This window comes from Macaca mulatta, chromosome X (assembly GCF_049350105.2).
Source record: "Macaca mulatta isolate MMU2019108-1 chromosome X, T2T-MMU8v2.0, whole genome shotgun sequence".
Taxonomy (NCBI): domain Eukaryota; kingdom Metazoa; phylum Chordata; class Mammalia; order Primates; family Cercopithecidae; genus Macaca; species Macaca mulatta.
The window spans coordinates 137,003,780-137,015,317 of record NC_133426.1 but is presented as its reverse complement, the minus strand read 5'-3'; the positions used below and the strand labels follow the sequence as shown (position 1 = coordinate 137,015,317).

Here is an 11,538-nt window from a genome sequence, read left to right as displayed (position 1 = left end):
CGTTTGAACCCGGGAGGAGGAGGCTGCAGTGAGCCAAGACCATGCCACTATACTCTAGCCTGGGTGACAGAAGGAGACTCCGTCAAAAAAAAAAAAAAAAAAAAAAAAAAGGAAGAAAACCATCAAACTTAGAAAGAAGCAGATTATTTCTAATTTAAAAAATAAAAACAGGTCTCATAACTCCAAAGAAAGGGTGATATATCTAGGACAGGACCAGTGGCAGGGTAATTGTGACAATTCTGCCTTGTAGAAGTGTGAGAAAATTATAGGAAGATTCTACGGAACATCAAGAGGATTCATGCTACTACCTAGGGCAAAAATTTAAAATTAGGTATACATTAAAAAATATTTTAACAGTCATGACATAGACAATAGAGTCTACATCTTCTGATTTTAAAACTAAAGCATGCCCTGCTCTGCCGCCTACCACCGCTGCCTGAGCCAGAGTGGTTCAGTGCACCGTGAAGACAGATTCTAGACGCCAGGAACTCAGGCCTCCAATCCCAGACACTATGTCCAGCAAAGGCTCCGTGGTTCTGGCCTACAGTGGCGGCCTGGACACCTCGTGCATCCTTGTGTGGCTGAAGGAACAAGGCTATGACGTCATTGCCTATCTGACCAACATTGGCCAGAAGGAAGACTTCGAGGAAGCCAGGAAGAAGGCACTGAAGCTTGGGGCCAAAAAGGTGTCCAGCGCACTGTATGAGGACCCCTACTTCCTGGGCACCTCTCTCGCCAGGCCTTGCATCGCCCACAAACAAGTGGAAATCGCCCAGCGGGAGGGGGCCAAGTATGTGTCCCATGGCGCCACGGGAAAGGGGAATGATCAGGTCCGGTTTGAGCTCACCTGCTACTCGCTGGCCCCCCAGATAAAGGTCATTGCTCCCTGGAGGATGCCCGAATTCTACAACTGGTTCAAGGGCCGCAATGACCTGATGGAATACGCAAAGCAACACGGGATTCCCATCCCGGTTACCCCCAAGAGCCCATGGAGCATGGACGAGAACCTCATGCACATCAGCTACGAGGCTGGAATCCTGGAGAACCCCAAGAACCAAGCGCCTCCAGGTCTCTACACGAAGACCCAGGACCCGGCCAAAGCCCCCAACACCCCTGACATTCTCGAGATCGAGTTCAAAAAAGGGGTCCCCATGAAGGTGACCAACGTCAAGGATGGCACCACCCACCAGACCTCCTTGGAGCTCTTCATGTACCTGAACGAAGTCGCGGGCAAGCACGGTGTGGGCCGTATTGACATCGTGGAGAACCGCTTCATTGGAATGAAGTCCCGAGGTATCTACGAGACCCCAGCAGGCACCATCCTTTACCACGCTCATTTAGACGAGGCCTTCACCATGGACCGAGAAGTGCGCAAAATCAAACAAGGCCTGGGCTTGAAATTTGCTGAGCTGGTGTATACCGGTTTCTGGCACAGCCCTGAGTGTGAATTTGTCCGCCACTGCATTGCCAAGTCCCAGGAGCGAGTGGAAGGGAAAGTGCAGGTGTCCGTCCTCAAGGGCCAGGTGTACATCCTCGGCCGGGAGTCCCCACTGTCTCTCTACGAGGAGCTGGTGAGCATGAACGTGCAGGGTGATTAGGAGCCGATTGATGCCACCGGGTTCATCAACATCAATTCCCTCAGGCTGAAGGAATAGCATCGTCTCCAGAGCAAGGTCACTGCCAAATAGACCCCTGTACAATGAGGAGCTGGGGCCTCCTCAATTTGCAGATCCCCCAAATACAGGCACTAATTGTTGTGATAATTTGTAATTGTGACTTGTTCTCCCTGGCTGGCAGCGTAGTGGGGCTGCCAGGCCCCAGCTTTGTTCCCTGGTCCCCCCGAAGCCTGCAGACGTTGTGTTGTCACCGCAGGGAAGGGTGGGGGGCAGCTGCGGTGGGGAGCTATAAAATGACAATTAAAAGATTTAAAAAAAAAAAAAGTAAAGTAAGCAGATGTAAGACAAATTAGAAAAAAAAAAAAAAAAAAAGACCTGGATAAAATGCTGATATTTTAAAAGACGGATAAAAGCTTTCTTGAAGTTTTTTTTTTTTTTTTTTTTTTTTGAGACAAGGTCTCGCTCTGTCACCTAGGCTGGAGTACAGTGGCATGATCACAGTTCACTGCAGCCTCTCAGCTGGGACCACAGGCATGTACCACCATGCCTGGCTCATTTATTTTTTATAGAGACGGGGTCTTGCTATCTTGCCTTGGCTGATCTCAAACTCCTGGGCTAAAGTGATCCTCCTGCCTCAGCCTCCCAAAGTGCTGGGATTGATTACAGGCATGAGCCACTGCACCCAGCTGAATTTATTTTAAGGTTTCAAAACATGTTACAGTAGTCTCAGAACTTTGGATGGTCTTTGATAGGAGTGCGCCCTCTTGTGATTTCAGCAATGCTTTACACGTGAACAGGCACCTTCAGTGAGAAGACTAATGTGAGCATTTTTAACGTTTCCTCTAAAGGTGAAAAAAGGAAAATGATCTATCTAATTTTAGCTTTAAGAAAATTACCTCCCTTCAAAATCTTATACCATCAAGTTCTGTTTACCTTGATAATTACCTTTTTTCGACATAAAGAAAATATATCCAGTGTTAATAGTGTCTTTGGGCAATAAACTCATGAGTGATTTATTTTTTTTTAATAATAAGCATGCATAACCTTTAATTTTGAAGTATTTTTATTTTGTAATGTTGCAATCAGATGGAAACTAGAAATGATGGCATAATAAGCACCTGTGGACATAAAATCCAGGCCTCTGGAATTATACCATTTTGCCATATTTGCTTCAGTGTTTTTAATAATTTTTTATTTAAAAATTTACAGAAAAGTTACAGGTACAATTCAAAGAGTTTTTTTCTAGCTGCCAATTTGATGCCCCATAGTCCTGAAATACTTCAGTATTTAATGGGCGCTAGGACATTTTCTTACATAACCACAATTCATCCATCAGAGTTTTCAGATTTCACTTAAGTTCCACCAATTTTTTCAACAATGTCCTAATGTGGCTCTAATAACCCATACCAGGCTGTCCACACACATAGTCACCCTCCTCCCCTTAGGTGGACTCCAGCACCCCAAACTAGGTTGTCCTTCCTGCGTGGATGCCTTCCTTACCCCACTAAGGCTCTGGCAAGCCATACGGGCTCCCCACTTCCCATCCCCATGTAGACCACAGCCTTGCTCACCCTGTTCAGGCTCAAAAACCCAGCGCACTTTTCACAGATGCTCTCCTCATCCTGCTTGGACTCAGACCCCCCCCCCCCCAGGCTTTCCCCTACATAGATGCCTTGCTCACATTGCCCAGGATCTAACACACCTGCACCATGCCACCCACAGGTGTGGATGCCCTCCCCCAACCCCGCTTCACCTCTGATTTCTCATCCTGGGCTGCCCATGTGCAAGGAGACCCTCCTCACTTTGTTTAGGCTTTGCGCTGGGTTTTATTGTCTTCTAAAAACATATGTTGAAATCCTAACCCCAAGTACTTCAGAAGGTTGCAGATATCACAGTTTCAAATGGTGTCCTTATAAGAAGATGGACACATGAAACCAGAAACACACAGGGCCATGTAAAAACAATTCCACACAATGACTAAGGCAGAGATTGAAGTTACGCAGTTGAAAGCCAAAGAATACCAAGGATTGCTGACAAACCCCCAGAAGCTAGAAAGGGGCAAGGAAGGACTCCCTCATAGGTTTCAAAAGAAGCATAGCCCTACTTGCCATGGGTGAGCCGTGACTATTTGGGGCCAGTGGTGCGCAGGTAAGAAGAATTTACCAAGACAGTTGTAGGTAAAGAAAAGCAGATTTATTAAAGGACGAAAACACATCGCAAGGCAGCAATGAATGGGCAGGTTAGCAAGAGAGGAGCTGACAGCCAGGGGATGAAGGCTTGCTGGGGATTTTATAGTATGGTGCTTGCGCTGTGTGCTGAAGAGGGCTTTGTGCAGGTCTGAAAACCCCACAGTTGCAGTGAGCTAATCTGCACTTTTCTATTAGCTGAGGGTCTGGTGATAGCTGGACACAGGAAGATTGTGAGTTATTTGCTCAGGAGGACCGTGTCTCTTGGAGTATGAAGAAAGGCAGATGTATAGCTTATCTGCTTTTTCTTTTTGCTTTCTCTTGGTCCTGCCATCCTGACTCTTTTTCCCTAAACAGGACTCCACATTCCCCCTGTGACAAAGCAATAATGACAAATCTTTGGTATGTGGGTGAAGGTCACATCTTCCAACTGCTTCCTGCTGACCGGGGGCACAGAGTTGGCCCTACCTAGGATTGTTAGTTGGTCAGGAGGTTATGTGAACCTAAGTCCCTGAGTTGGGAGTTAAATTGGGCAGGGTGGTTGTGGGACGATGGCAGAACAGCATTTGCAGCCTAAAATTTTGTCCCGCTGTGTCCAAAGGAGAGTTGTGGAGTTCTCTTAGTCACTGACATCCTTGCTGCAGTAACATTTTGGTTTGAAATTCTTATATTCTAGAAGACAAAATATGAGATATATAACATTAACGATACATGCTGTAAATAAACAAACTAATATGAGCATTATTATAGGCAGGGAAAGTGGGGTGACCCATGGCCCAACCCGACCGTAGAATCTCTGAAACAGTTGTCTAAAAGAGGAATCTTGAGGAACTCCTTTTTGAAGGCCCTCTAATATCTTGATGTTTTCTTTTATCTTTTCTAAACTTTATTCTACTTTACCTGAGGTATTGATGTAAAAGCAATGAGTTTCATTTAACAGCGTGCAAGTGCCTCCTGCCTCAGTGGTAAGCACATCCAAAGCACCCTGATCCTGCAAGAGAACCCCTGCCGATGAATCCAGGGCCTGTTGTTGGCCCTCGATGGCTGTTACTGTAGCTTCTCAAGATTGTTGGGCTAAGATGGTGAGATTATGAATGCTGCACTTAAGCATGGGTATATCTGCAAACCCAAAGATTGCACAGGCTACAGAATGTCCTAGACCATTCCTGCTTACCACGGATTCTCAGTGGTGAGGATGCCAGATGATGGGAGGTTAAGACATGCTTCTGTTTCTTTTTTCTGATGGCTTTTGTAGGGCCTGATTTAGGAAGGATCCTAAATTTGGAACTTGGCTAGAGGTTATGAAGTCTGAGGAGTTATATATATATATATATATATGTGTGTGTGTGTGTGTGTGTATATATATACACACACACAAATATATTTATATATAATATAAATAATATATAAATATATTTGTATATATTTGTATAAATTACATATATATTTATATGCAATCCAGGTATAGCTGCAACTATAGTGCATGTGACTTTCCACTTAATAAGCAAGGGTTGAAACAGGTTGGATCCACATAAAAAGAAGAACCCAGTTTCTGTTAATTAAACTCTTGAGGAGGGACCTTGTAAACAGGCACAGGTGTGGTTACTTTGGATTCCAGTATAATTTGCACAAATACAGGGATCCCATGGTCCCCAGGGATCAAATGTGGATGGACAATGACCCAAAACGTAGTCATTCAAGCATAAGGAGGGAAATGTTTGACTTTCTGTGTTATGTGGATGTGGGGCCTGACAGATAAGATTTGTAAACATAAATGGGATAAGGGAAAATCGAGGAAAAGATGTAGATATGTTGGTGAGGTTAAGAAGTTGTCCAGTTTTGACCTCTATTCCTGTATATTCCATCCCGTTAGCTGAACTCTTTATAGGCATAAAAGAACCACTATAAAGGTTGCTGACATTAACTTTGTCTTTTCCCCACCATAGAGAGAACCTGTGGAGGTACACAGTGAACTTGTCACAGGCATCGTATGGCTCCCATTCCTGGTGCGTTTGACTATAGTTGAGGGTGGAATTTCAATGGGTTTGTGTTAAAGGCCCTAGGAAAGGGCCATCTACTTGGAGTTTCTAATGCAGAGGCGAGCCTTTCAGTCCATTCTCTGGTGCCTTCCCAATCCTCTCAGTGGCAGTGGATGATTGTCATGAGGGATTGGTTGACCTAGGTCCCCCTCCTAAACCTGTGTTTTTGATGTGCCTGTAAATAATGTGGTCAAATTCAGGTCATTGGGCTTGTGTGTTAACAGTTTCTTCTATAGATGGTGGGACTGCTAGGAATGTAATGCCATTCTCGAATGCCTGCCTGCATGGGCATATCCAGTAGACAGTACTGTGTGTTATGTTGGCAACTTCATATGGTACTGGCTAGAGTGGGTGCCTGGGTGAAGCCATTGAGACAATAGCCATGTCAGAATAAAAACAGAGCCATATTTAAGGAAAATAACAATATGTGGGAAACTCAGACAGGAAAGAAGAAGGGCTATAAAGAGCATGAGAAAACAAACTGTTAAAAAAAATATCTACTACTTTAGGATATTGATGTTATGGTGTGTGGGTAAATAACATTACCAGGACAAATATAAAGAAATTTCATCTGTACTACATGAAGTAGTCTTGGATATCCCCTTGCAAATAGCAATCATACGCTACCTTCCTTATAAAAGTATTAATATCAAGAGGGTGAAGTTGCTCAAGAGACGCAGTTGGATCATTACTGAGAGCTTGCAGTAGAATAGAATAAAAAGAGTCAGTTTTAAGAATAAGGTGTAAAAGAGGTACTGGATTTATTTCTATCAACTTTAAGGGAGGTTAAAAATTCTAGGTTGTTTGGTTTAATAAAACCTGTTTTACCCTTTTTCTTTTAACTTTAAATGAGTTTCCAGTGTTTACATTCCAGTTAGACCATAAATAATGAGTCTTATCTTAGCACCAGCAGCTTAGTAACAGCAGATTTAAAGCAGGCAGGAAAGAAGAGAGGAAGAGAGAGAGCTTTAGAAGACTTGACTTGGCCGGGCGCGGTGGCTCAAGCCTGTAATCCCAGCACTTTGGGAGGCCGAGACGGGCGGATCACGAGGTCAGGAGATCGAGACCATCCTGGCTAAAATGGTGAAACCCCGTCTCTACTAAAAAATACAAAAAACTAGCCAGGTGAGGCGGCGGGCGCCTGTAGTCCCAGCTACTCGGGAGGCTGAGGCAGGAGAATGGCCTGAACCCGGGAGGCGGAGCTTGCAGTGAGCTGAGATCCGGCCACTGCACTCCAGCCTGGGCAACAGAGCAAGACTCCGTCTCAAAAAAAAAAAAAAAAAAAAGACTTGACTTAACTCTTAGTACAGGTTAACCATTTGAGCTCTGATTTTTTCTTGTAATTTGCCCACCAATTTAAAATGTGCACAAAAATGGGCCATAATATGTAATCAGCTGGGGTTTTTAAGAGAATAACAAAATCATGGATTAGGATGTTAGAAACTGTCTTTTCCTTTTGAGGCTGGACCCTTGGATTGAACAGAAAAAGAGAAAAACAAAAGGAATGGGAAGAGAAAGGTTAATCTTTACAGAAGGGCTTGTGAGCCTTCCAGCCACTGCACAGTGTGAGGCCAGCACCCCTACCACCCTTGTTTATTTCCCATCAGGGACAGCCTTAGCACCCCAGATTTACACAGTGTGCGACAAAATCCTCCCACATTCTGCAAGTCACCAGTTAAGGTGAGCTATTTTCAGCTGGAGCAGAGAGCCCCTTCAGCTTAAAGCCATCAGGGGTTGGGATACCGTCCTGGGGGGCAAGGGAGGCTTTGGTTCTCAGGGCAGTCCTGTTTCTACTGGCCGAGTTTGTGGCAGAGGGGACAAGCCCTGCAGGGGTTTCCCCATTTATCCCATTGGGGCACGTTGCCTTTTAGTGGCCTGGCCTTCTGCACTGATGGCAGTTATCTGGAGGAGTGTCCTTAGGACAACTTGGAGGGGGCTGGGGCTTGTAAAGCAGCCAACAGTTTAGCCTGCCTTTTTGTCCCTGCATTTTTCTCTCTCCTCAGACCTGTCCTTCTGCTGTTCTTGGTTGTAAAATACTGAGGAGGCTAATTTGAGGGTTTCTTGCATAGGGGCCATGCTGTATTACACGAAAAAATTAGATGTTTCTTTTTGAGAGTTTGAGGGTGAAATTTATCCCAATGTTTTAGAATGCAGCCTAGAGGTGAGTCTGAAGGAACTGACAGAGTTTGTCCCATAGTGGGACTGGAAAATGAGCCATTTGGGGCTAATTGAACCACACTTTCTCTTGGGGCATCCCACCAAAATATAAAAGGTTCCACTCATGTCTGCTGAGGGACTCAGGTGCACTTTCTAAAGGGGCATCCCAGCTATTATAAAAGACCTCTCAGCCAGTCACTCAGGGGTCTTACACTGGATGGCCAGTCCAGGTACTCACTTACGCTGGGCGAGCAGTCCAGGTACGAGGAAAAATGGTAAAGGAAGAACTCCATTTGGTGCTGGCCCAGGAGAGGAGCAGGTAAAGGAGACTTGCCTTTCTGAGGCTGAGATCACCTGGTTGAGCAACGTTCAGAACAGGATGGCTGGCTGACTCCACAGGAGAATTCAGAGTAAGAAAGATGGTCTGAGTCACCCAAAACATGTGTGAATTCACTCTGAACGAGCTTCTGCTGTCAGCTAAATCACACATAGGAATTAGGGACTTTAGACTAGAAAAGATAAGAGAGGCAGTCTTCCTTCCAGGCAAGGCAGCCAGCCCTGTTCACTCTCTGGCCTTCAGGCAACACTGGAGAGTGGCCCCAGCCAGTTACCATCAATTGCCAGAGGGATACTAGAAGCAGGCTGCTGGGAGACTGAACAGAGAAAACTAACTCAGGTCCCTCACTCACCCAAATGAGCATGGCGCTCAGATGCTTCCCACACAGACACCTCTCAGTCCCGCTGGAGTGTAGCCCCAGCCAGAGACCTACAGTTGTCTCCACGCTTAGATGCTGTCCACCAAGGGTCCCGAGTTGGGAAAGAAAAATTGAGAGGGGAGAGGGTTCCCTGTAAGGAGACAGAAAGTTCCTGCACAGAGATTGGAGTTCCTGTACAGGCCACCAAAATGTTGCAGGTGAGCAGCGACTATCTGGGGCTGGTGGCGCGCAGATAAGAATTAACCAAGACAGTTGTAAGTAAAGAAAAGATGACTTACTAAAGTACAAAAGCATAATGCAAGACTGCAATGGGCAAGTTAGCAAGAGAAGAGCTGACTGCCAGTAGACAAAGGCTTGCTGGGGATTTTATAGTATGGTGCTTGTGCTGTGTCCTGACGAGGGTTTTATGCAGTACTGATAATGCCAAGGTTATCAGTACTGGGAACTAACTTGCATTTTCCTATTACCCAGGGGTCTGGTGATAGCTGGACACAGGAAGATTGTGAGTTATTTGTGCAGGAGGGCTGTGTGTCCTGGACTATGAAGAAAGGCGGACATAGGCTGGGTGCAGTGGCTCATGCCTGTAATCCCAGTACTTTGGGAGGCTGAGGCAAGTGGATAACCTGAGGTGAGGAGTTCGAGACCAGCCTGACCAATATGGTGAAACCCAGTCTCTACTAAAATACAAAAATTAGCTGGGAGTGGTGGCATGTGCCTGTAGTCCCAGCTACTCGGGAGGCTGAGACAGGAGAATTGCTTGAACCCGGAAGGCAGAGGTTGCTGTGAGCCGAGATCATGCCAGCCTGGACAAGAGAACAAGACTCCATCTCAAAAAAAAAAAAGAAGAAGAAAAAGAAGAAAAAAAAGAAGAAAAAAAGAGGCAGACATAGCTTTTCCTTTTGTTTTTCTCTCGGTCCCACCATCCCAACTATTTTTCCCTAGTTAGGACTCCACACTATCAACACGTTGATTTTAGATTTCTACCCTCCAGAACTGTGAGACAATAAATTTCTATTGTTTTAAGCACCCAGTGTGTGGTAGTTTGTTTTGGCAGCCCTAGAAAACTAATAGAGATTTTGGTATTGGGAAGTGGGATCCTTGCTGTAACAAATACCTAAAATTATGAAACTAGCTTTGTAATTGGGTAGTGGGCAGAGGCTGGAAACATTTTGAGTCTCATTACAGAAGCAGCCTAGATTGCCTTAAAGAGAATATTGCTTGAAATGTGAATGTTAAAGGTACTTTTGGTGAGGTTCCTGGTGGAGATGAGGAACAAGTTATTGGGCACTGGAAGAAAGGTGATCTTTATTACAAAATGTCAAAGGATTTGGCTGAATTACCTTCTACTGTTGGGAAGGAAGTAGAACTTGTAAGAGATGAGCTTGGATATTTAAAGAAGGAAATTTCCAAGGAAAGTGTACAACATGCAGCCTGTTTCTGCCTTGATGCTTAGAGTAAGATGAGAAAGGAAATAGATAAATTAAGGAGCAAATTGTTAAGCATAAAGGAACTGGAACTTGAAGATTTATAACATTCTCAACCTAACCATATTGCAAAAAAAGTAAATAAGCTGTGTTCTGACTGGGCATGGTGGTTCACACCTGTAATCCTAGTACTTTGGGAGGCCAAAGTGGGCAGATCACTTGAGTCCAGGAGTTTAAGACCAGCCTGGGTAACATGGCAAAACTCCATCTCTACAAGAAAATATAAAAACTAGCCAGGTATGCTGGTGTGTGCCTGTAGTCCCAGCTACTCGGGAGGCTGAGGTAGGAGGATTATCTAAGCCCAGGGAAGTCAAGGCTGCAGCGAGCCATGATAATGCCACCACACTCCAGCCTGGGTGACAGAGCAAGACACCATCTCTAAATAAAGAAAGAAAGAAACAAACTGTGTTCTGGAGAGAAGACTAAACATATGGCAGAACAACCATTGATAAAGATATTATGACTTACAGTATCCATAAGTGTGATTTACGGATCCAATCAACCATCTAGCAGAAGCCAGGAATTGAGATGCAGTTATGCAGTAAAGATCTATAAAGCACCCTCTTTTCTGTTGGCTTGGACCTCCATGAATTGCAGGGGAGGCCAACAAAATTTTTTAGAATTTTATACCTCAGAAACACAACCAGCCTGTACTAAAAGAAACTGAAAAGGACAAAAAGAAGGAAGAATGACTGGAAAAGCTATACATGCAGATAACTGAGCCATTTGGACCTGCTAGATTCCAGAGAACAGGGCCACTGCCCAGGCCTGAGAGGGTGGGACCTCTCCCCAGGGCCAAAGGGACGGGTCTACCACCAGGGATCCAGAGAGCAGGACCACTGCCCAGTCCTGAGGGTGTCAGGACAATGGCAGGGTTCCAGTGGGTAGAAACACTGCCAAGATTCCAGAGGTGGTGCTGCTGCCCAGGGCTGAGAAGTGGGGGTGTTGCCAACCAAGGCTGAAAGAGAGATTCACCTGTAGGGTTCCAGAGAGTAGGTTTGCTGCCCAGGGCTGAGAGAGTGGGTGGGACTGCCATCCAAGGGTAAGGGAGAGGGGTCACCTCCAGGGTTGCCAAGGGTGGGGGCACTAACCAGGCTGAGAGTGCAGGGCTGCCATCCAAGGCTGAGGGGGCAAGGTCATCACCAGGATTCTAGAGCACAGGGCCACTGCCAATGGCTGAGAGGGTGATGCTGCCACCCACAGCTGCTGCAGTGAGATCGCCACCAGGGCTCCAGATGGTGGGCCCACTGCCCAGGGCTGAGAGGGCAGTGCTGCCATCCAAGGCTGAAGGGGTGAGGTCACCGGCAGGGTTCCAGATGGTGGGTCTACTGCCCAGGGCA

General features: G+C 45.7%; 1 pseudogene across 1 annotated transcript; it reads left to right on the top strand.

Annotated features, from left to right (window-relative positions):
* The first annotated feature begins 410 nt into the window (after window positions 1-410).
* Window positions 411-1,940, top strand: LOC703708 (argininosuccinate synthase pseudogene; annotated as a pseudogene). The gene has a single exon (XR_092453.4). The product of XR_092453.4 is annotated as an argininosuccinate synthase pseudogene (transcript).
* Window positions 1,941-11,538: the final 9,598 nt, after the last annotated feature.